At 40.5% G+C, this 25,347-nt stretch overlaps 1 long non-coding RNA gene across 1 annotated transcript in view; it reads right to left on the bottom strand.

The window, feature by feature from the left end:
- The window catches only part of LOC147262913 (uncharacterized), a 93,551-nt gene that overhangs the window by 55,731 nt on the left and 12,473 nt on the right, over positions 1-25,347 (bottom strand). Inside the window, exon 2 of the long non-coding RNA XR_015112594.1 lies at positions 5,382-5,451. This is a non-coding gene — a long non-coding RNA (uncharacterized LOC147262913). The remainder of the gene's footprint in view (positions 1-5,381; positions 5,452-25,347) is intronic.

Consider the following 25,347-nt stretch of genomic DNA (forward strand, 5'->3'; position numbering starts at 1 on the left):
TTTACATAAAACAGTTTACATAAAAATTCAAGGTCCTGTTATTTGCCTCTGCTGGAACTTTCACCTGTCTAGAGCAGAGACTAAAATCGCTTGAGGACAGTTTGAACACGAACAATTTGGTTGCTGAGGAACAAGCAAGCTGACATTGACTTAAGATGAAATGTTTTTCAACTTCTGTTACTTAAACCATAAGAAATGTGCACATCGATCACAATTTGCAGACTTGCTTGTGTTTCTTGTCCTATTTGGATATCATCAAGGTCTCATTATTACAATGTCCCTGTCATTGACAGACATTATGACCAAAACTGTTGAAATAATTTGCAGTAAACTGGAATTCTCCTTTAACTCCACCTTTTTTTTTTCTCCCCCTGAAACCATGGTGCCACAGCAGGTTTCTTTATTGCCAGTGACAAAAAAACACCATGGGGAATCACCATAACCGATTCTATGAGAGTAAATGACAAATGAAAAGATGGGGATGGTGTTGGAAACCCTGAATGTGCCCAGATGGCCCTCTCGTATTTGTGGGCTATTTCAGCGACTACAACTATAAACAATTTTACAACATCTGTTTAGTGATGGTTTGGAGCCCATCTGTGTAATCGAGCATCCCTAGAAGCATGTTACAAGTTGGATGAAGGATGAGAAATAATCACTCAGTTCATCCATATGTAAATGGAAACATCGACTGTGGATTTAGTCTAGTATCTCGGCAAGAGTCCGCACACTCTCCTTCACGTGGATCACTCCATTCAGCTGTTTTAGGTCACGTTGTGCTCATTTATTATTTACACGCTGCAGAGGAGGGAACATTCCCCTATTGTTAAGTGCTACACAGCGGTGTGGATTTCATGTCAACTATTTTACCATCATATGGTGACCAGGGGAATGTTGTAAAGGTTGATTGCAGGTGCAAACAAACTCCATTTCAACACACAAACACACACACACACACACACACGCACGCACACACACTGTCTGTCCAGTATTTCACAGTCAAATCCTCCACGTCAGCAGAGAGCAAAACTGATGCTTTATTTGAGAGTGTTCTTGGATTTCTGCTTGACTTGTCTTACAGGAGAATTGCACCAATTTTATACAGGATTAGCTGCTAATCACGGGGAGTAACACTGAGACTGTGAAATCAATTTCAGAAAGTCTTCTGTGGTTCTGGTGCAGCTTCAAGTCAGAAAAAATAACAAGACAGAGCATGTCATCAAGGTAATCTCTGCCCCAGTGTGAATAACTTCTTAATGCAAACGCATGCGTTCAAGTTTGGTGCAGGAGGGCACGCGGATGTTAATTAGGAAAAGAAATCGAGATCATGATGGAAATGAAATGATCAAGCTTTTTTTGGAACAGACCGATACAAGAGACTAAATGTTATTGATGCATGTTTAATTTGAAAGCAGCCTATTCCTTCTAACACAATAGTACATAAAATAATCACAAGTTAAGAAGAATAATTTGTTGTTGCATTTCCCTTAGATTCTCATTTTATAATTCTGGATAATATCCTTTGGTTTGTCAAGTAAATCTTGATAATCGAAAGAGGGCTCCTCTCCATTAACAACACTATCACGCACCTTTGCATGCACACACACACACGCACACACACACACACACGCACACACACACACACACACACACACACACACACACACACACACAGGTGTGATGGACGATGTCAAACCAGCCATTTCAAACACAGACACACTCTCTCTCATGTTACTGGCTAACAAGACAGTTTTGACATGTGCGAGCAGGTCTTGCTGACCGGTTGGGGTCTCCATCTGACGTTAGGTGAAATCCCACAGTCTTTTAACTCTTTGCCTGGCTCTTTTCACCCCAGCTCTCTGTGGACTGCTTCACACAAGCGGGCCCGTCAGATGGGAGACAGAAAGAACGAGCAAGTAAAATACGTCTGAGCAAATCCCCAGGCTTGTTTGGATGTATTTTTGTACATTTACTTCATTTGTACTGCGATTTTGTGTTGAGGGAGGAGGTGTGCGCGCGCGCGTGTGTGTGTGTGTGGTTACCAATAAAGGACTGTACACGATATCAACCTATTCTGTAGCTGAAGATGTCTGTTCAATCTCAGTCTCCTCTCTCTGTTGGCCCACTCTCCCCTGAGCCAATTATGCGGTTGCTTAGGACCTCACAACCACTAGGGGGCTTTAAAACTCATGATGCATCATTTGCCGCATAGACTTACTGTTCGAACTCACCAGTCTGTAACTTGTCCTGTCATTGCATCAGACATCTATAGTCCCAATCCCAATCTTCCCCCTCACAGATTCAGAGGAGTGTACTCGTGAGGTCTGTGAGGGTTCCAATGACAAATCTCGAAGCGAGTGAGGGTTCTACCGGCAACATTTTGAGCTTTTACTGCCCATTTTCCGCGTGTCCAAATTTCTGCAGACTCTGCTTGAGGGAATTACCACTGTTTATAGCGTTGTGGATTACTAGTTACTATGGTTACCAGAAGGTTTCCAGGAAGTGTGGACTATCAATTTTCAGTCTGATTCCCACCATACAGTTGGAGTTAACCTGGATTCGATCACATTGTTGGGTTGTTTATGTCAGTCAGTCTGATTCCGTAATACTCTGAAACAGCTGGTTTTGATATTTCAGCAATAAATTCATTCAATGGTGTGATCTAATCAAGAATATAGTAAACAGCTATGGGAACTATTTCGACATGAATCAACAAGTTTTAGCCGACTTCCTGATTCTTTTGACACATTTCTTGGAACACCCTTCGTTGCCTTTTGTTTCTCTGTGTTTATTCACTTTCCAAAAGGACGAACCACCATCTGGGAAACCACCATCAGCTAAATACTCTGGTTTATGGATTATGAAAAGAATACGAAAAGGATAAATCTGAAGCTGGTACACAGAGAAAATACAATAATCTGTAGCAGCCAGTTTTACTCAAGAGCAATGTGCTAGTAATATACAATTATTTTCAAAAGTAGTCACAATGCCTGTGCATTTCTTTTGGTGGCGTTCAGCTGGAGTTGGAGGGCAATGTGCTAATGAGGATGCATTGCACAGCATTTGTTGAACAGAAGAAGAAAAAAGCCAAGTGGATCACAGTTGTATGTCTGCTGGCATCATACATGTACGTGTGTGTGTGTGAGTGAGTGAGTGAGTGAGGGAGAGAGAGAGAGAGTGAGAGAGAGAGAGAGAGAGAGAGAGAGATTGATGACAGAAAGCTCACAGAGAGGTTGACAACTCATGGAGAGAAGAGCCAAGCTCAGTTATGTGACAAGTCTAATTGACACACTGCCAGGAAATCTGTCACCGTGACAACTAAGTTGCTCAGTGAAAAGCGGGAAGTAAAGGATGAGATTGGCTATATTTCTTTCTGGGGTGTTTAAGGCATTATGGAAGTAGAAAGCAGAAATAAGGACAGACAATGGAGGTAAGCCAGCAGAAACAGAGACGGGTGAAAAACAGAACTGATTTAACAGAAGAGACACACAAAAAAAGGGAGTCTGGACAAAGATATGTCAAGACAGAAAAATTAAATTATTTAATAAACTGCGGTGAAAAAGAGAGCTCAAGTTAAGGTGTGAAAATGAGACTTCTTTTAAATTGATTTTGAACACCATGGAGTGAGGACACATTAGTTTAAGAACTAGACTTTGATACGCTCGTCTTCCTGTTGCTCCAAAGATCGGTGATGCATCAGACACATATCTGCCACTGTCAGATAGAAACACACCTGAATTTGTTTTGGCGTAAAGTTGTTTGTGTGCATTTTATTTTTTGTTTTTAAAAAGGGAAATTAATGCAGCTGTAAAGGAAGAGGGAGACAAAACAGGAAGGGAGTTTTTTTTTCCCCACAGTTTTTTCTTTTTACATTTTAAGTTAATGGAAGGCGAGAGAAGTTGAGCTTTGTTCGCTCCTTTTACATCAACAACAAATAATCGATGGCTTGTTCGACAGGAAATCAATTACCAATTGCTTTATGTCGCGTTTTAGTCATTTTTTTTATTTCAAAAAGCAACGATTGAACTATTTGCTGGTTTTAGCCTCTTAATTGTTCTTTTTGTTTTGGCGGATTTTGGAATGTTGGACGGACAAAAAGAAGCAATTCAAACATGTCACTTTGCATTCTGGGAAACTGTGATGGGAATTTCTTGACATTTTATACACTCGTCAATTAATTATGAAATAATCAGCATATCATTCGGTGGTGGTAGCTCAATAACCTCTTACTGCATAGGAAAAAGCCAAAGATACATAAAATAAACATATTTTCAGAAAGGTAATTTTCTTGCTATTCAACAGTCACGTAACGACGCTTAATTGGCTTCTCTGTGAGCAGTTATGAGTGCAGGGCCAGTACACTCATTCTACAGAGATACAAATAAATACACACTGCCTCTTCCATTCAGATAAAGAGCAGCAAGCAGCCGACTCATAAACACCAAATGACTTTCAGGTAAACAAAAACTTCAAACGCTCGCAGGCCATTGGACTTGATGCTGAGAAGGCCTCGGGGCATAAGACATATTTTGGAAGCAAGAAAAGAGGAAGAAATAAAAATCCCCAGGGCTGTGTTGTCTAAATAAATTGTGTCAGGGCTGCAGGACACTGATAAACATTCACAATGCGGTACCTTCTACGAGAAGACAACAAATCATTTGACGATTACAGATTTTTGCAAGCTCGGGCTGCTGTCATAAACAACAGTATTGTTATCGGAGGTTTTTACAAGGAGTGAGGAGTAATTGAAAATGAGACAATTGTAAAGAGCGCGAAGTCTTCACCGGGTTCGGTAGAGCGATAGAAGATGGTAGAAATAAACCACGACACGGTCTCTGGGGGGGAGCCAGGGATCAAAACCTCAGATTACTAGACCTTCTGAGCCATGCTGCCCCCATTTTGAGTGAGTGACCTGATATTGTTTAATTTATGATTTTATAAAAAAAAAAAAGGAAGACAGAGAGGAGGAGGCAGGAATTAAATGTAAGATCAAGTTAAAAAAAACAAAACCTCAAATTCTCTCCTGATAAAAGCAATTGACATATCTGTTAGCATAATTAAAACCAGACCACCGTTGGCGCTTTAAAACAGCTGTTGGGTAACAAAAATAAAACCGAAAGTTTCGAAAGAATTGATGACTTAGACCAATGTCTCCCTGGTGAGGATCCTTTGGAGGGTTACATAACATGAAGTCAGCAAATAATGATGTTATTTGTCTTCGGTGAGTTAGAAGTCAAACAACAGGGGCCAGGATTCCAAACTCTCACTAAATTAAGGAAGTGGTGCCAACCATTACACCATTATACTGCACGATACATAAGTGTGTGTGTGTGTGTGTCTGTGTGTGTGCGTGTGTGTGGGGGGGGGGGGCACTCACTGACCTGATATTCAGTAGCTCAAACACAAAGGATGCTGGAAATTCTCCCTGGGGTTGTATGAATTCACAAAGAGCTGCCAGAGAGCAAAAAAAAAAAAAGAAAAAGGTATGCATGGATGTATGGATATAGGACACACACACACACACACACACACACACACCATCTTTCTCAATTTTACTTATTTTCAACTTCTGCGGACTGCGGAAACAGCCGTCGTGCGAGTTCAATGAGAACTCAGAACTTTTTGGGCGAATGCGTTTCCATCTCCCATTTTTTGTGTTATCGCTTCTTTTTTTTCTGCACGCGTCAAAAAAACCCCACCTCAAACGAGTGAAAGCCTGACATGGTGACTCTGACCTTCGACCACCAAAATCTTTTCAGTTCAAACTCGATCCAAGTGGATGTTGATTTGAAATTAGCGGGAAAAAATGACTTAAAAAACAAAACAAAACTAACCATAACCTCATTCTTACCCCGACCCTAAAATCAAGTCTTGACATTCAAACAGCCCTTTGACGCTGCGAGGACCGGCTAAAACGTCCTCATTCTGTTGGTTAAAAAAGTATGCCAGTCCTTACTATGTCGCATGTACAAGAACATATAAACACACACACACACACACACACACACACACACACACACACACACACACACACACACACACACACACACACACACCAGCCCAATCAATTGTCGACTTTTAAAAACCTTCCTAACTTGCACTATTTGTTTCTTGACTCAGCATTTTTGACTCACACTTTTACCAACTGAGAAACAGAGACAAAACACAACAAAAGCCTGCTATTGATCCATTTCCTGAATCAAATGAATGCAGCCGGCACAGAAAACCAATTTACAGGACAAATAATGATTTTACAGTTGAGAAAAAAAAGATTAAACCATATTTCTTTTTGGAAAAAAAATAGATATAGGATGGGCTTATTTTGTTAGATAAATGTGGATGCGGTAGTCACATTTGTCTCAGCATGATCACTTCTGACTAAACTCCAAAATTATTATTATTATTATTATTATTATTATTATTATTATTATTGTTGTTATTTTGCCACCAATATCCAGACATGGCTGCACCATCATAGGATCTTAATATTTTACCTTAAATAATGGAGAAGTAAGGAATTGCTCAACCTAAAAGTGTTAATCATTTCAAGTGCGATCATTACCTTCAGATACTACTGTGCATTCAGGTCAAGTACATGGTGAAATATCCAGCACTTTATCATGAATTGTGAGTGTAGCTGACAGTTATTAAAAGCTAACATAATTCAGTTCCGATTTATAAGTGAAGTGGGAATTATCTCGGCACATATAACAACCTTTGAGCTCAAAGATTAGCAGACACACACACACACACACACACTGCAGCCCATCTAAGAGACAGACAAACAGTCAAGGCAGCATGCTAAATAGTCCAGGAGTTGGTTGGCCAAATGTTCATTCACTCAGTAAACTAGACGATGCGCCAGTCAGTCGCTAAACCAGCATTGCTGCCTGATGAGAGCGAACCACTCTATCAGCCGATGTTATTTTGGTGGTCAGCCAGAAACCCAGTCAACAACTCAACAAAAAGTCCAAGTCAGCCAGTTGGAGGAGTCGCCCAAACACATGCACTCTCTCATCCAGTGTCTCTCTCTCTCGCTCAGCCAACCGAATCACATTTTCTGCCAATATTGCTGATAGAGTCCAAAGAAAGAGAGCTAGACACAAGTTTACCAAAAGAAGAGTGTGAGGTGTGTGTAGGATATTTGGTGCAAATTATAATTCTAAATTTTTATGAATATTCAAAAAAAAAATACAAGTTCTATAAATCTATGTCTCTCTCTCTCTATAATAATTTTCTTTAAGATTAATCTAGACTAGATACCCTTGAAGAACCTCCTCCTTAGAAGAACAATTCAGATTTCATGATTCTCAATAACTTGCTGTTAAACTCTTGGGAAAAAAAAATTTGTTAAAGGAATGCATCAACTGTTTCAGAAGTACATTCTTCATCTCTTTAGAGCCGGACAATTAATCGATACCCTTCCCTCCCCTCTGTGGGGTGTACAGAGTTCCCGACCCCCATAATAGAATGGCTGACTGCTAGTTAGCTTAGCTTAGCAGTGGGGCACAAGAATACACGTGTCAAAAAATTAAATATACTTTTAACCAGAACGGTCTGTGGCAGAAAACAGAAATTCGCGAAGCATGCAGACATCATGTAAACGTCACTCGCATTTATAAAACAACATGAATGCGTTTGAACGCATCATGGGTTGTTTCGAGCTTGATTTCTTTTTGAACGCAACAGCCCTACTCTGTGTGTTAAAGTTTAAACAGATCAGAGTCTTGGTTTTTCTAGAAGTAACCCTCCTCAGCCTCTCTTACAAAGTCAGCCCTGATTTGTAGCAGCAGTCTTTCTTTATTCGTACCTTAATTTTGCTGACCAAATTATGATGGGTCTTTTGAGCTGCCGCGTCAAACCACTGCACCCATTCAGGAGGGAGATTGCATTTATGTTCCTGTGTCTAAAATAACAACATCTTGTAACTTTCAACAGTTTCATCACAGTAAGTTTGGAAGACAACGTGAGCTCTATTCATGCGGCTAAAGACTCTTTTGCAGAAAAGTGGATTTAATTACTTTTGAGACAGCTTGCTCCACTGCCTCAGTGCTAGTGTTCATTGCAGCTAAGCTAACTAGCATTCAGCCGTCTGGAAGGGGGTCTACAATTTGTTAATGCATGCAAATACACAGCTGCTGTTGAGCTTGACTCACTGAGCTGATCTGCCAGTTTTGATTACTTCATCTTGGATCTCTGTAGCTTGTTTATTCAATGCTGCTGGCCTGCACCGATCCAAAATCTGAGTGTTGAATTTTGCTGATTAGCGCTCAAACCTCAGTACCCAGTTGTTTAAAACTACCTTGAGTTTCAAAACGAGTTTGTCCCTCAAGCATAATGCTCTTATTATTCCCATTACGTGTTTCATTACTGTGGTTACACTTTTTTTCACATCATCCTCATAACACATTCTTAACTTCAGTGAATATAAAAGGATATGGAAGCCAACGTGGACAGAGGATGAGATTGATGTTCTCAGGATTCAGGTACACTTTTAAAGTGTGACTTCACCAAAAAAGTATTTGCAATTAAAACACTCACAGTTAGTTCACTTGAACTTCTAGAGACATGTCCTTTCCCTAAACCTGCATGACTTCTGAGTGACTTCACACGTCAGAAATAATAGCCTCATATGTTTTTAGCTTAAAGCTTAAAAGAGACAGACTACTAACAAGATTGAAATGCCCATTAGCTTCAAACCAACGATATAGGAATACAATTTTCTGACTTTGGGAGTCACCAAGTGGCACGGTGGTACAGTGGTTAGCACTGTTGCCTCACAGCAAGATGCTCTGGCTCAAGTACTGAGTATTTCTGTGTGAGTCTCCATGTTCTCCCTGTTCCTGTGTGGGTTCTCTCTGGTACTCCAGCTTCCTCCCACAGTCCAAAGACATCAAGAGGGGACGAGGCTGATTGATACTCTAAATTGACCGTAGGTGTGACTGTGAGTGTGAATGGTTGTCTGTCTCTATGTGTTGGCCCTGTGATGGACTGGTGACCAGTCCAGGATGAACCCCGCCTCTCACCTGAAAGCTGGTGGGATAGAAAAAAAATTGTTTTCTGTTCGCTAATGTTTAATATAACGGGTCCTTATGAGGTTAGAGAACACATCCCTACAATATAGAGATGCTTGAGGGAAAAAAAGAAAAAGAATTCCAGTTAAGCTTTCATGTCAGATTTCATGTAAATGCCATGGCAAACAAGATTGAGGGTGTCAATAGGTATGGCAGCAAGCCAAAGTCATGTGGGAGTTAGTGTGTGCAAGAGAGAGAGCGAGCCAGTGAGAGCTCATGAAAGGAATATAGATAATGTTATTACGGTTCTCTTTTATTCATCCTCGTGTTATATTATTCTTACAGCGTTAATGGCTTCACAGGGTCCAAGGCCTCTGGTGTCCACTTTTCCCACAGGGCTGATTTTAAAAGGCCTTTTTTATGCAACAATAACGCCATATTCTTATCTCAGAGGCACAGACGCTCGCAAGAACGTTAGACACACAATTACACTCACACACACACGTATAAACATACACATTTGGTCGTATCCCAGTATGTGTGGATGTACACATTCTCTCTTTTTCACAAAAATGTGAACAGCTATTAAAAAAAATAAAAAATAATAATTAAAAAAAAAACTAGAAATCCATAACCAAACTTGACATGGTCATGATGGGACGGTGACATAGAGAATCCAAAGAGCGGAAAGGGATGCTGTAGTCAGCGCTAATTTAACATTGACCAACCCGAGTTACATGGTCATTCACAGCAACATTGACAATGTTGTTAGTCATGTGACCACTGGAAGCGTGCAGTTGTACAGGTGAGGTACTGTCGCACGATCCCGGTGCACAGAAGTTGTGTTTATTCTGTTTCTAGTATCATAGGCTAAAATGACTCTGGTTGTTGTTGTCTGAGGGAGCATCGGCGGGTATCAGCAAGTCCGTTATTGGATCACATATTTTGTTTAAAAGAGATCATAAAATAAACATGACATGTTGTACATCACATATTTTATGCCTTCTCTGCTTCTTCCTCTGGTGGGCAATCGTGATAGGAGTATATGCACATTAGTTTTTCAAATCAGCTTCAGAAGAGACCTGATGATCTTTGCAGTTTGGTACGGGGAAAAAAAAAACAAGTGGACGGATCTTTAACTGCCAAATAAGTTGCAATACAGCAGCAAATCAGCAAAAAAATCCAGTAGAAGCATCCCTTGGTTACAAACTCTCAGGGAAAAAAAACAAAAACAGTTCAGCTCAATAGCTCCACAAACTGCAGAACCTCAAAATGGCCATTAATATAAATTCCTCTCTTGAACGTTAATCTAAGACGATTCAAAGTCATCCCACCAAAAGGTCATCACAAGAGGGCGCAAACTTAAACTACGGCCCATGAAATATTTCCTGACAAATTCATTAAAAATATAAACCTGATCCAAAATTAAATCTATCTTCCTCAGGTGCTTTTACTTTGTGAACATTGAGCACATAAGACAATTAAAAATGCATTGGTTAAGTACTTTAAATGTTGAGCAGAAGCCAGTCGAGTCCCAATCTGAACAAAAGTATAGAACTTGACCTTAGGGTTGAGCATGCACACGCTCGCTTGACTAAGCGAGAATCATTACTGGAAATAGACAATGAGAAAAGGAGGCAAGCAAATACAAGAGTCACAGTATGGGAAGTTCAGCACGATGTAGAACTGTGTGAGTGTGTGCGTTTGTGTTGTGTGTAATCTGTTCCTTCCATGCTGATTTCAGCTCCTCTCCAGTGGTCTCCTCTCAGGGGTGGACGAAACCCACAAGCACAGAGCTGTCAATCATAAAGAGTCTCACACGCACACAGAAGCAAACATGGCTGGACAGGAACACATCCACAGCAGAGACAGTCAGGGTCGCACACACATGGACTTGACAACATGTGAAGGCGCACACACAGACGAATGGAACATGAATCACGGGAGAAAACACTTTTATGCGTTGACAATCGAAAGCATCTGTTGCCTGCTCAACGTGTTTCCACATTTGAATTTTTAAATTTCCGGCAGCACGGTGGTACAGTGGTTAGTACTGTCGCCTCACAGCAAGAACGTTCCGGGCTCGCACCCCAGCTCTTTCTGTGTGAGTCTCCATGTTCTCCCTGTTCCTGCGTGGGTTCTCTCTGGTACTCCAGCTTCCTCCCACAGTCCAAAGACATCAAGAGAGGACGAGGCTGATTGATACTCTAAATTGACTGTAGGTGTGACTGTGAGTGTGAATGGTTGTCTGTCTCTATGTGTTGGCCCTGTGATGGACTGGCAACCCGTCCAGGGTGAACCCCACCTCTCACCCAAAAGCTGCCGGGATAGGCTCCAGCCCCCCGTGACCCTTAATAGGATAAGCGGAAGAAAATGGATGGATGGATGGAATTTTTTTTGAAAATCAGAACAGTTCATTATTTTGGTGACATGTCATTTTCATTACTAATTGGGTCGATAACTTGCAAATATTTGTATTTGCATTTAAACTTTTGAACTTTGAAAAGACAATGAGCCATCAAATGCAGAGCCAATGTTTTACTGCAAAATTCATTAAATCTCTCAAAATGTTGTGTATACAAATATTTGAATGAAAAGAAAAAGAAGGGGAAGGGAGGAGGGGATGACTTTTCAATCCTTTGCTGCTTTACTGTAGTTCAGTCCCACACGGCATCACCTAAGCATGTTGGACGTGTAGCCTCACACATACAGTCTTGATAATAATACTTATGTACTCAAAGATGATTGGAACAAAGCGGATTAAAAAGTAAACTGACCGATACATTTGGCTTCAATCAGTAATATTACAACATTTAATTGCATTTAATTTGTGTTTTTCGAAAAAAACAAAACTAAAAAAACCAGTGTGTTGCTGACTTCAAGTAAGGAATGAGGTCCTGCATCCCAGTGAAGCAGTTCGAGTGTCTCAAGGTCTTGTTCTGAAGTGAGGGGACAATGGAGCGTGCGATAAGCCGGACAATCACAGCGATGAGATTGGTTTTGCGCTGGCTTTACCGTTGTAATGAAAAGAGCTGTGCCAGAAGGCAAAGAGCTAATCTTAGCTGTAGTTGCCGAATATGGGTCATGTCGGAAAGAACCAGATCGTAGGTACAACAAGCCAAATTACATGAGGGACTTGGAGTAGAGCCGCTTCTCTTTCACATAAAAAAGGAGCAAGTTGAGGTGGTTCAGGTATCTAGATTGAATTCCACCCGTCGGCTTCCCAAGGGAGGTGTTCCAAGCCAGGCCAGTTAGGTGGAGGCTGTTCGGCAAAACAAGGACCAGGTAGAGGGACTGGGAACACCTCGGGATCCCAGAGACAGAGCGGATCGATGTGGCCAGGGAAAGGACAGTTTGTGGCTCTTCTTTCTTTCAAAACAAGTCATGATCTTGGAACCATTAGACAGGTCTCACTTGTCGATCCCAGGCAGCGATCAGGCTCATTGGGCGTTAAAAGATCTCACTTATAGACAGAAGCCAGACTATTTAAGGATTTAAAAACAAGCAATAAATTCTTATAGGAACTGTTGCCAACATGATGGGTGTGTCAAGATATGCTGCTGAGGGAGGGAGCATCCATGGCTGGATGGATGGAGTTTCAAAAAGAAGCACTTTGTCCTGCCGTTTCTAAGTCCATTGAATGTACGCTCCATATTTGCAGATAGCGGCAAAGAACAATTAACATGTTGATTGTTTTTTGCAGCAGCTTTCTTTGTTGGCTTTGGCGTTCATATTTGCAAATATACATGGAACGTCTGATGCTGGAAATGGAACTACTCAAGTTGCTCTCATTCTCTGACTTGCTCTTAGTCCACTCAATCCCCCTGCTGTGCATGAAAGGTACTTTAATCAACAGGAACGTGTTGCATGATTTTCCTCTACAATACTTAACCTTCATTCTAATCAGTGTTATAATGAGCTCCATCTCATGTAGAGAACCAATTCCCGCAATGGACAACTTCATGTTTATTCATAACATTTATATTCTTTACATTCCTTTTGGATTTCTAATCCCTTTCGAGAATTCTGCTGCCCTCACGAGCTGCCCTTCATCATCAGTCCGAGACAATACATCCTCTATTTTTAAGAGTATACAGCTATAGCATGGAGAGAACAAGTCGACCCGATAAGATTCTCCCAAGCCTCCAGAATTCCGCTGATGAAGCAGTGTCCCTCGTAATTGCCTCAGCTATCAGAAAGATATGGGAGGTATTCATGAATTACACCAATGTTCTTGGTGTTTTTATGTTCAGAACTTAATTGAATTAAATTCTGGAAGGAGAGAAAAGAGCCGAGCTGCTTCAGAAGAGCAGCAAAAGACGTTTTTTTTTTCTGCAGATTGTATTATACTCACTTAACACCTGCACACGGTCTCATAAAACACAATCTCAAACTACGTCCCCCCCCCTTTTTTTTTTTGTAATTTGGTGTGAAATTTGATTCATATTCTGAATAAAATGCAAATAAAAAGGTTTATATTAAAGTGTTAAAACTCGCATAACTTTAAGTTTCCAGGCAGTGAAAACATGAAAAAAAAATCAGTACACGTTATACTCCTGGAGAATACTTGTTTTTATGTATTTGGCCATGGCAGTTTTGTTTGGGGTTTTTTTTGTTGTTTTTTGCATATTTAACCTTCCCTCTATCGTATCATATCAAATCACTGCAGAGAACAGCAAACAAGTCAGAACTCAATTTACTTAATGAGCAATGTTGGTAGCCCACTTCCATATTAATAAAACCATATGCTAATTATTTCCTGAGCAAGATAATTAAAAATAAGTGTTTATTTACGGTGCTCCGCTGAGTCGAAGAGACGCAAGAGGCTCAGAACACACACACAGGTCACGCGTGTACCCTCCTCATTAGACAGAGGTCCGTCAACCTTTACACTGGTCATCATCAAATGATATGCAGGGTGAAGCCGATTTGCATTTTGGGCAAAAAGCCGAAAATCAGTTTGCTTGTGTCCTTATTAGAGGATAAGCAAAATAATGAATGTGTGTGTGTGTGTTTATCTTTAATATCTTCTCAGTGGATCTGTGTCTTTCATTCTCAAAGGAAGTATTGGTGTTGAAGTTTGTGAATACTGCGAATATTTCACTTTTGAGCCACTCTAATGAGGCGTAATTACATTTATTTGAATTTGAGTTTTACGCAAATGCTTCATCTTTCCCTGTATGAACATGTGACATATTTTTTAGCTTTATTCAAAACTAATTTTTTTTTTTTTTTTTTGGTGACTTAAGGAAGTAATACCAGAAAGCAAAAGCGTCTGAGAAGCTGGGACAGACCGTGAGACTTACTCCTACAGGGACATCTGTCTGGGACACTCAGGCTACCTAATAACAGATGTGAGAGACTATTGGACTCAGTGGCCTTGGGAACCTCCTCTTCTGACTGTTATGGAGACACCTACAGTAACATATGAATAGGGATGTTGTTACTTTATCGTTTTTCATCCGTTTAATTCTTTCTCTCCTCCTCTTTTCCTCAAATGTTGGCAGACAGTTAAAAAAAACATTGGCAGAATCAGGCATGAACGGACTGCAAATGTATGGACTCGCCCTATTGTGTTTTTATTGTGTTACAGGGCTAAACGATATCAAATTGTCATCTTCCATATTGATTGTGGTATTTCACCATTTAAATGTGATTTTTTATTATTATATATTATTACGTGCCACGTTTCTTTAAAAAGCTGTGGCTATACAAGTAACTTTGAGGTTTTTTTTTTGTTTCGCACGATTCATTCTTTCAGGAGGAATATTTTGCTTGTACTGTATGTATTTATTTTATTCTTGGAGTGACATCAGCAGGCGATATGTCCGTATAAGGAAGGACTGAACAGGCGTTTTCAGTCGACTGATAACGAGAAAGATTCATCATGGATGGAAACGCCTGATCTGTTCAAATAAATGTTTTCTGCTTGGTTTGCAGTCACTGTTGCTGAAATTCATTCTTTCCAGTAACGGTACTCAAACCTTAACAAAAGACATCCCTTTAAAATCCATTTTGAAAAGACAATAAAACAAAAGAAGTGCAATCATTTGTGTTGAATCTCATGAGATAAACTTGCATTCAAAGCCGTACTTGTAGGCCTGCGTGAGAAGAAATGAGTATTTCTACCTAACCCTACAGATCCCCCTGGAGAACAGAGAACTTTTATTGACGTTTTCAAACAGGTATGAACCTTAATAACTTTAATGGATCAACAATGTCACGGTGGTAGTTGACGCTTCATCTCCTGTCCTGAAAAATGTTCTGAATGTAAACAGAGGGAGAAAAAAAAAGAAAAGAAAAGAAAAAACTGAAGAAAAATTACGTGAAGCCAGATGGTTTAACCATGCAAATCTTAAAATGAAGTCATGGTTAGGTCCGGACAAAGGAAATGGTTGCAAAAGGTTGGGGTATAGATACTGTAGTATTGACTGCCTGTACAGTACTTTTACTCTCAGTGTACTGAGCATGCAAACTATTGGCATTGAACTCCGGCCGGTTTCTTCCACTGAAGTCTGCATTGTCACAAAATAAATTAAAATACCTTTGAAATGTATTGTATTTACTGCACACTGATGTGAATTCCAGACATCTGAAAGCTGAATTTCTCTCAATAAAGACTGGTGGTTTAGAAAGCGATTCAACACAAAATGCATGATCGTGAACTATTGAGGCCACGCAGTGTCTTTTCAAATGCGATTATGTTAATCACAATTGTTACCTTTAATTGCTGCGCGAAGGCCAGAGTATACGGAATTAGTAACGTGTTATTATAATTGTGTTTATGAGAAAAAACAGAGAATTAAAATCAAGCCCAGACTGTTTGCTGTGTGCTTTGATCCACCTGGTAAAATATGGAGCTGTAACAGTCATAGGTAGACAGCATAGTGTGTGAATTTTGTGTATTGTGTAGACACTAGGAAGTTTCTATTCAGTGCATGTATATATTGTTTATATATATATACACACACACAAACACACACACACTGGTTGCAGGCGTGCATTAAATATGCATGTACATGTGCTTTGTGTACAGGTAGGTGATACAGCTAACAGCAGTAATAATGGCTGTACTGAGTCCCCACAAAAAGCAAAGCCCACATAGCGAAAAATACAAGCCTTTAGAGAAGAATCTTTATGAATCCAGCGATGAAAACACCAGTGTGTGCCAATCCTCGGCTCATCCCTCTGCATTATTCATTCGCTGACAGCAAAACAAATATCAACATATCAAATATTAACATAAATTCCCACCAGGCATTTATACCGCTCCAGACCTAAAAAGGTCAATTTAACGCTACATTTGGAACTCAGGTTAAAGTACGTATGTAATGTATTTGTGTCAGCGGAGGAGAGTTGCAGGAGGATTATTAAATGTCCCATTGGTTTTTAATTCTACCAAAAGAGGCCTAATTTGACTCAAATGCATTCCTTTGACTTAAGTTGTTTCGAGACTTCATTCCAAAAGCCACATGAAAAGGCAGGATTCTTGACTTTTCCCGATGAATGAATCAGATGTTGATCAGAACTTTGAAGTAATCATGATTAATCAACAGAGCATTATTCTTTCATAATTCTCAGATAAAACACGTTTTATTCAGTTCTACATGAACCATCAGTTGTTGTGTTACAGTCCCCTAAGGAAACTAGTAAAGGGGCAATAAAAAACTGTGTGTGTGATGTGTAGACTTCAGTTGTTTGCGCTGGTACTCGCAACACAGCAGTACGATCACGTACTTCCTGTCAACGCACTACACCGACTCTCCAGAGGATGATCTGACTATTACCTCCGCCAGCAGAGGCACTGACTGAACATCAGACATAACCCCACATCTAAATAGCTGCACTATCCCTTTAAGAAGACTTCGCAGGGGCCTTATTAAGCGTGTGCACTGAAATTCTTCTGATGGGACGAAAAAGCAAACGGAGAGGTGACTACTTGGTATGAAGGGATGGAAGAGGAAGTGTCAACTTTGGTTTGGAAACAAAACTCACGACTTCTTAATACATACTCATCTCCCAGGTGTTACTATATTCCAGTTAATTATCTTTTTGGTATGTGATGTGTTTTATAATAAAGCCAGGTGTCGAATCCTGTTGAATCCGTTAATCTGCCTCCTGTTCTAACTTCTCAGTTGTCTTCACCTTTTTTTCTTTTTTTTTTTTTAATTTAGTCTGCCTACTTATGTCTATCACCTAGTTTTTCTCCGTCTCATGCCTTCCTATCTGGCTCACTCGCTACGTCGGCTACAGGGATCGAATCCTCAGGTTTAATTGTCTCCTGCCCTTTCGGACTTATCCAAGCTCCCAAAACCGACGGGGTGTCTCTGGGATTTTAGAGAGCTTTTACCCTTTTAAAACATTCATTCACAGAGGCAACATTTAAGTCAGTCAGTGACATCCCTTGGACATCCGCAATATAGCTCAGCTTAATACATTATTTAATCCCTCCATTATGATAAGGATAACACGGAGAAGACGGACACAGACGAGCAGAGAAGTGGATGGGGAGGAAATAGGGGGGGGAGGGGGACTAAAGAGCATGCAAGATAGAGGGGGCTTGACTTGACTTGACACGTCTGCCTCTCTTTGATAGTGTTGGTGTAATGTTTGACCCCAGAGGGAGAAAGAAAAAGGTCAGTGTGACAGTTTGGGAACGTGATTTTGACTCCTTCATGGGAGTACTTTGCTAAAGCCTTTTGTTACACAGACAGATGAATGGAGGGAGATAGAAGTGGCAAGAAAAAAGGGGGGAGGTGAAAGACGGTTTGACAGAAATCTAAATATGACTGACAAAGAGGAAGCAATGAAAAGGGGTATTTGCAGATTATATGCCTTTATTTCTTCTCTTTTAAATAGGTTTATGAATTCTACTGGGCAGTTCAGACAGATACTGAGCCAATATTGGCAGTCAACACAGGAAAGAGTTCACCGATTAAAGGAGGAGGGGAATAAAAAAATAGGAAAAAGCTAAAACTGAATCTAAAAATGAATGCTAAAAGGAGATATTGCAGTACTTGCACTCATACCACTGGGTATACACTGTGAGATGATGAGAATTCCAACTCACAGCCAGCCATAGCTCACGATACATGTGCTCACACTAAAGGTCTGGGAATCAGCTCATGGCTTTACTTAAAGGTGAGAGTTTGCAGCAATTTCCTGAAAAAAAAAAAAAAAATGAAGAAAATGAATCTGGCTCAATCATCACTTATTGGTCTCTCGGGTTTTGGTAGTTATTGAACTGCAGAGCCGCTGCCCCCTTTGAATGTTTTTGTTTTGACAAGACATTTCTGGGTGGCTTTAACTTGTCCGAGCCAGTGTTTAGCTTTTGCAAACTAGCGTTTAGCCTGTCCTCACCAGTGTTTAGCTCATCCAAGCAGGCATTTAGCTTGTTCAAGCTGGCATTTCGTTTGTTATAGCTGGTGTTTATCATGTCCTCGTCCACATTTAGCTTGTTCAAGCTGGCATTTAGCATGTGCCAGCTGGCGTTTAGCCTGCCCTCGTCGGCGTTTAGCTTTTTATGTCTAGCTTGTGTTAACCGGCATTAAGCCTGTCCTCGCTAGCGTTTAACTTGTGCGAACTGGTGTTAAGCCTGTCCTAGTCAGCATTTAGCTCGTTCTCGCCAGCATTTAGCTTGTGCTAGCTGGGGTTTAGTCTATCCCATCCAGTATTTAAATTGGGTTAGCAAACATCCTAATCTACATTTAAATGCTTTTAAACCTGAATTGACATCCGGAGCAAGAGCTGGTAAGCACGACATCAAAGTTGGGTCTTGAACATGTTGAGCCAGCATGCTTAATTCATTACAGGATGAGATTAGATTACATTAGATTGTCTTTCTTATCCACATGAAAAATTTAATTTGCTTAGATCCGTATCATTCCATACAAGAGACAGAACAATAATTAAAATGATTAAAAAATGGGTCCAAAAAAGGATTTTTATAAAAAAGGTGTGTGCGTGCGCTTTTGCAGGGAAATCATGTCAGCAAAGGTTAAGTTTAAAAAGGACGAATCCAAATATGTTATTTTTCTGATTGACTTGCACTTAAAAGCTTTAATCATTCTCTCGCACTGTGTCACCAAGAAAATGCTTTTGATTCATTATTAACGACAGCTCAATAGGTGGTAAACATATTTTTAGAGCCTGAGCCTGAAGGTACTTCAGCGATTTGTGTCCCCAAAAAATGAAGATTCTGGTCAATACTGAGATTTACACACTTGTAATGAAGACAGAGAAATCTATTAAACCGTTTTCGACGACAAAAAATCTTAGCGCTGATGTTGCTATCTGTTACCGTGGTAACCCTTGGGAAGAGCTTGGAATCTCACCTGGCATGGACGTTGCTGTGTGTACGGTATGCATGCATACACAGCATCCAAGGCCGATCAATGGGAAATTGACAATAGCGCCTTAGTGCATGGGGGAAGGAAACACTGACATTTGTAAAGAATGAAATAGAAAAGTAAAGGAATTGTGAAATGAAAGGATTAAAGGAGGTAGGAGATAAGCTATCCTCTACAAGAAAGCAAAGTAACCACTGAGAGTCAAACAGAGGGAGTAAATACAGAGATAATAGCATAGAAATAGTCCTGCAATCCAAAGCAACCTTAAAGGCAAGTATGCAGTATATTTACTATGTACATTTACTCAGCTCTAGGTTATAAAATAGATATATGTCAACAGCGATTTAGGATACACGCCAGGTTTAAATTCTTGCCTCTCTGGAAACAATGTTACATCTTAAATGTACTCCTCCAAACGTCCATTTTGAGTTGGACCATCAACACATTGACGGTCCACTTTGGGAGTGAATGCGACAACATGATAACTTCAAAACAAATTTAAAAAAAAAAAGAAAAGCATAATGGCGTAATTAGACAGATGAATAGTGGAGACGTTCAAAACCCGAAGAATTTTACAATGCTCAGTTGGGTCATTTTCTCCTGAGCAGGTAAGCTTTTAGTGTTAATTAAGGCTTTAACAGGCCTACATCCATTCATCTGACATTCATTCATCATGCATGAAACACATGGAGCTTTTTGTGCATGAAAAAGAGAAGAAAAAGTTACAGGATAACAGGCGACCTGAAGGAAAAAAGATAAAGAAGACAAGCTGTGAATCAGTGAAAAGGGAAGAAAGAAGTTATAAAGGCTTTCTGAAACATGGTAGTAATAATTTGTGTCCCGTTAGAATAGAAGTAATTGCGCCCTTGGGTGGTTAATGGAATTGTTGGTCAGTTTAAGCAAACTCATTTATGCCATCAGGACAAAACTGCCAGTATCAATTTGAAGCTGTGTTTAACTATTTCTTTTCCATTTCTTTATTCCTCGCATGACCACTTTTGAAATAAATTTCGAAAAACAATGTGAATTTATCCCATGAATGAACCCCACTCATCAGTTTATTAAACTAATCCTAATTTCAGGTAGAAATGTGAGCATTACCAGCCCTTTAATCAAACCATGATAATAATTTAAAATGTATAATTACTATGTGCAGAACTTCTTAAGATGCTTATGCAAATTTTTAAGCACCACCTGCTTGTGTATTGGTCTTGTTTCCGGAAAGAAGACAATTCAAAGGTTTTGAACTGTATTTAATTGTGCACTGACATTTTGAACACTACTGCAGACTCGCTGTATTTGAAAACAAGCGCTACATCCATCTATCAATCCATCCTCTTCCGCTTACTCCTGATGTCTTTGGACTGTAGGAGGAAGCTGGAGTACCAGAGAGAACCCACACAGGAACAGGGAGAACATGGAGACTCCACACAGAAAGATCCCGTACCCGAGCTGGGACTCGAACCTGTAACCTTCTCGCTGTGAGGCGACAGTGCTAACCACTGCACCACCGTGTCGCCCACTGCACCACCGTGCCGCCCAGCGCTACATCCACTCAAGTAAGTTTTGATGATACTTTATTGGATTTTAAATAGTTTTATTTAACTTTACACGCAAAACCAATGATTAAGATTTGGATTCAGATGAGTAGTTTTTGCCTGGAGAGGTGAATTGATTTTTGAAAGGCCAGTATATTTCATCCAAACGTAAAAGGGTCACTATGAGATGTGTGTGTGTGTGTGTGTGTGTGTGTGTGGGGGGGGGGGGGGGGGGGAACCGTACAGGTAGGAAACAAAGAGACCGAACAGGGTAAGAATGAAGGAATGGGACCGAAAAATTGAAGACAATACGCAAGGTGGCGAGAAGACCGACACTGATGGAGGGAGAGGAAGCGAGGAACACAATGGCGGAGGGATGACAAGCGAGCAAGCATGGCGGAGGAGTGTTGAGCGGAGGAGACGTCGGCGTGTGCATATTCCTCCTCCGCTATGTTCTGAAAAGAGAGAAACAAGGGATGCACGGCAGAGATAAGAGGAAGTTGATTAAAGAGGCACCGGCAAAGAAAAGAAACCCTGTATTTAGCATTCTCCTGGCACTGTGGAGGCTTATTTTCATGCCCTAGTTTGTCAAAATGAGAGAAAGCCAGAGGGTAACGGCAGAGGAAACACAGGCAACAAGCACACACACACACACGCGCACAAACACACAGATAGTCATGTTACGTGATTGAGATGGCAAGAGAGAACAAATGCAAAGCAGACTGAGCCAGGGATAGAGTACTTCATCTAATTATCAAACCCTGAACATGGTTTCTCTGCCACACGCCACACTTCAAGGGACAAAGTGTAAAATCGCATTGTTACACGCAGACGTTGACAATTACACAAGAAAAGAGCCGACAATAAGAGATATGCCATTTTTGTGACTCTGTGGCATCTCATTTGTGAACGCTTTATGGAACAGCATCCATATCTTTGCAGGGAGGTTCGACAATGTGTGCGGTCGTCACCACGGGTTTTATTAGACTTTCAGGCAGAGAGCAGCGTTTTAGCCTGGGGTTCACATTAATCATATTATACTTCCCCACTCTCCAGACTGCCGCTTTTCTCTTTTTTTGGGGGGGGGGGGGGGGGGCTGTTTTGCTTCTCAATTTTGTTTATTTCTCAAAATTTACTCTTCCATTCCACTCTTCTTATCACCAATTTTTGCCTGAGCTTAACTAAACCCGGTCCTCAAGTAAAGCTTTTCAAATGATATTTGTAAAGATTTAAAATGCAGCTGCCAAAAATGGAGCCAGTTGACCTGATACGTGCAAAAATAAATATGGAAATAAATACTAATAACAGGCCCAGTAATACAAAACTTTTTTTTTTAAATACTTCAAAAATACTGTTACTTGTTTAGTTTAGTTTATTTATATTTACATAGCACTTTTCATACAGAAATTGCAACACAAAGAGCTTCACAGAAATAAAAGAAAAACAGGCAACATTAAATACAATATAAAGCAATACAATAAATGTTTAGAACCCGGCCTTCCCAACCCACATGACCACATACATGCATGCACTTCCCCTCCCACACACACACTCATCCACACACGCATGCACACAACCACACTGCCTGTAAGTAGAAACATGGCAGGGCACTGAAAATCCTAGTGAGGAAAGACCACCTATGGGAGCCATCCACACCGGAAGGTGCCACAGCCCACAACCACAGGGAGCGCCGCCACCAAGACCCCCCGACCCGGACAGACCGGGTACACTCCACATATAATGCAGAGCCCCCCAGCTGTGCGGGTCTGGACGATCCCAAGGACGACGCCCCCGCGGGCGGACCAGACACACCTCCCAGTGTGGAGGGCCCCCATGAGGAAACACTGGAGCCAAAAACTAAAAGACTAAAAACTAAAAGAAGGTTGAATAGGATAGAACAGAAATTACAATAATATTCAAGTATCAGAATGACATTAAATATATATATATATATATAATATAAAATATAAAAGTTTAAGAGCTAATGAAAAAGTAGAATAAAATAATTAAAAAGATAAAAGTAACAATAAAATATAGTGATCAAATTAAAGGATAAAAGCGACTAAAGCAGTTAAATCAGTTCAAAGCTCAGCTAAAAAGGTGAGTCTTGAGCCTCCTTTTAAAAACATCAACAGTCTCTGCGGTCCTCATGTTCTCTGGCAGGCTGTTCCATAACTCTGGGCCATAATGGCTGCAAGCAGCCTCCCCGTGGGTTTTAGTTCTGACTCTTGGAACGACTAAAAGGCCGGTGCCAGAGGACCTCAGGGTCCGCGAAGGTTGATAAGATAAAAGCAGTTCAGATAAATAAGATGGGCCAAGACCATTAAGACACTTAAAAACTACTAAAAGAACCTTAAAATCGATCCTGAAGCACACGGGGAGCCAATGCAGCGATTTTAAAACAGGTGTAATGTGCTCCCTTGTGTGATTTTTTTTCCTGCTTTCATTGTTGTGTTATTGTTTTCTAAGAATAAAAGCCGTAACAAACAAGCCCCCGAGAGCATAATCTCTCCCGCCCTTACTGAATCAATTGGTTATTTATTTATTCATTTATTTTTTGGTTGTTATAAACATGCATCGTGTGCGCAAATGAATACATAATTTCTTGTTTTTAGTGATGGAAAATGCTATTTAGATATGGAGAATCCCTTTTTTTTTATTATTATTATTATTTTTTCATACATTTATTATCCGAATGATACCTGACCTGTAATGTCATGGAAGCTCTTGACAAAAACAAGCTTTACCGTCACTGAAACACGTAGGTGTTGTTTTTCAACTGAATAAAGGCTTAAACAATATTCGATTAAGGGAGTCTGGGATTAAGTTTTGACCTTTTATTACAGGCAAACACTTGGCCAGCTCTGGCTTACAAGACTGACAGACGAATGTTGTCCTTCTGTTGGGCCTGTCATGCCTGTGGCATTCTTCAGGGCAGTTACTATCTCTTTATTTTTTTTATATCTTTTTTTTTGACATTTAAAAATTGTTCCTTGCATATTTTTTTTTTCCGTAGGCTCGAACTAATCGGGATTAGTTAGTGGAATTGTAAGTTGGATGCACAGACAGGTCACATTGACGTGTTTGATATTTGGCCAAAGCCACAATGTTTCCAGCTTAGCTACGCGTTTCTGGCAGCCTAAATTTAACCGCTGAATGATGAATGACGCAAACCCTAATCTCCGGTGTCAAAATATGATGACTTGAATGCCTACTCATCCCACCTGACTTCCTCCTTTTAAGATTTTAAGTCCATTTTAAGGATTTCATCTAAAAAAGGGGGTGGGTTGGGGGGTGGGGGGGCCGTCAAATGAAAATATTGAACATTGAGTGAATAAACCAAAGCCCACCAGGCCATTGTGAGTAAACAGCATTGCTCAGAACATGTGTCACACACTGTCATTTAAATTTGAGCACAACTCACTTATAAACACAACTCCCTCTGTCTTTCCTAAGAAATTATAAAGTTTGGATCACTCCGTTTTTTTGAATGGGTGAACTTTAGCGTCTCAGTCATGAGTGGCCTCCTGTTCGTATTCAGGGATACTGACCCCCGTGACGTCACTGTAGGCTATTTTGCCTTAAAACACCAAAAAAAGCAACTTTTCTTTTTTTCCCCAAACTTCTCGTGTACAAAGACGCAACTCGACGTGCAATGTGATCTCGAGTATATGAAGAACATCTGCGGACTCAGTGTACATGAATGCATGAACAACGTGGCAATTTCATGGATATTTCGGATGCGGTGTCTATGTATTCTTTTTTTTTTTCTCCCAGTTGTTGTTTAATGCCCCATAGACTCCCGTTGTTAAGTGATAATATTTTTGTGCCTGCATATCAACGTCAGCGCTGACTTGCTGTTGTGACATTGATAAACCTCTTAACCAGGAGCACACATAATCGCAGTCACAGAATCACTAATAGCCAATCAAAATGCTTCAAACCAATCAGGCATCATGTTCGGTGCAGTAGGCAACGTCGTCAGTGAGTTGTCCCCTGCACCCCTGTTTGATTAAACAGATTTTCAAAGACGCCATCAAGAAGAACATCTGTGCAGACTTTCAACACGGAGGAGACGCTGTTGATTTCAATAAGCAAGAATATGTTGAAAGACTTTGACTAATCCAACCTCCTGTGAGGAACAAATACACCCTCATGTTCCTGAGAGCTACCGTTGATACTTTTTTATTTTCCGGGATCCATTTTGACATTCTGACGCGGCTGGACTGATTTCGATGCGTACTTTTCACACAGCCCAATAGTTCGGTGTGGATAGTCACAGTTTCTGGATCTTTGATCTGTCAATTGGGATGTCAACTAGCAGCTTGGCATCCAGTATCAAGGCATTTATTGATGAATGGGGCGTCAACTTTAGCCAAATTGGGGGGGGGGGGGGGGGGGCAGCTTATTAATCCAGAAAGCAAAGTTGACGGGAGAGAAAGGACG

The sequence above is a fragment of the Aulostomus chinensis genome, chromosome 4 (genome assembly GCF_037954235.1).
Source record: "Aulostomus chinensis isolate RoL2024-O1b breed Wild chromosome 4, RoL_Achi_v1.0, whole genome shotgun sequence".
Classification (NCBI taxonomy): domain Eukaryota; kingdom Metazoa; phylum Chordata; class Actinopteri; order Syngnathiformes; family Aulostomidae; genus Aulostomus; species Aulostomus chinensis.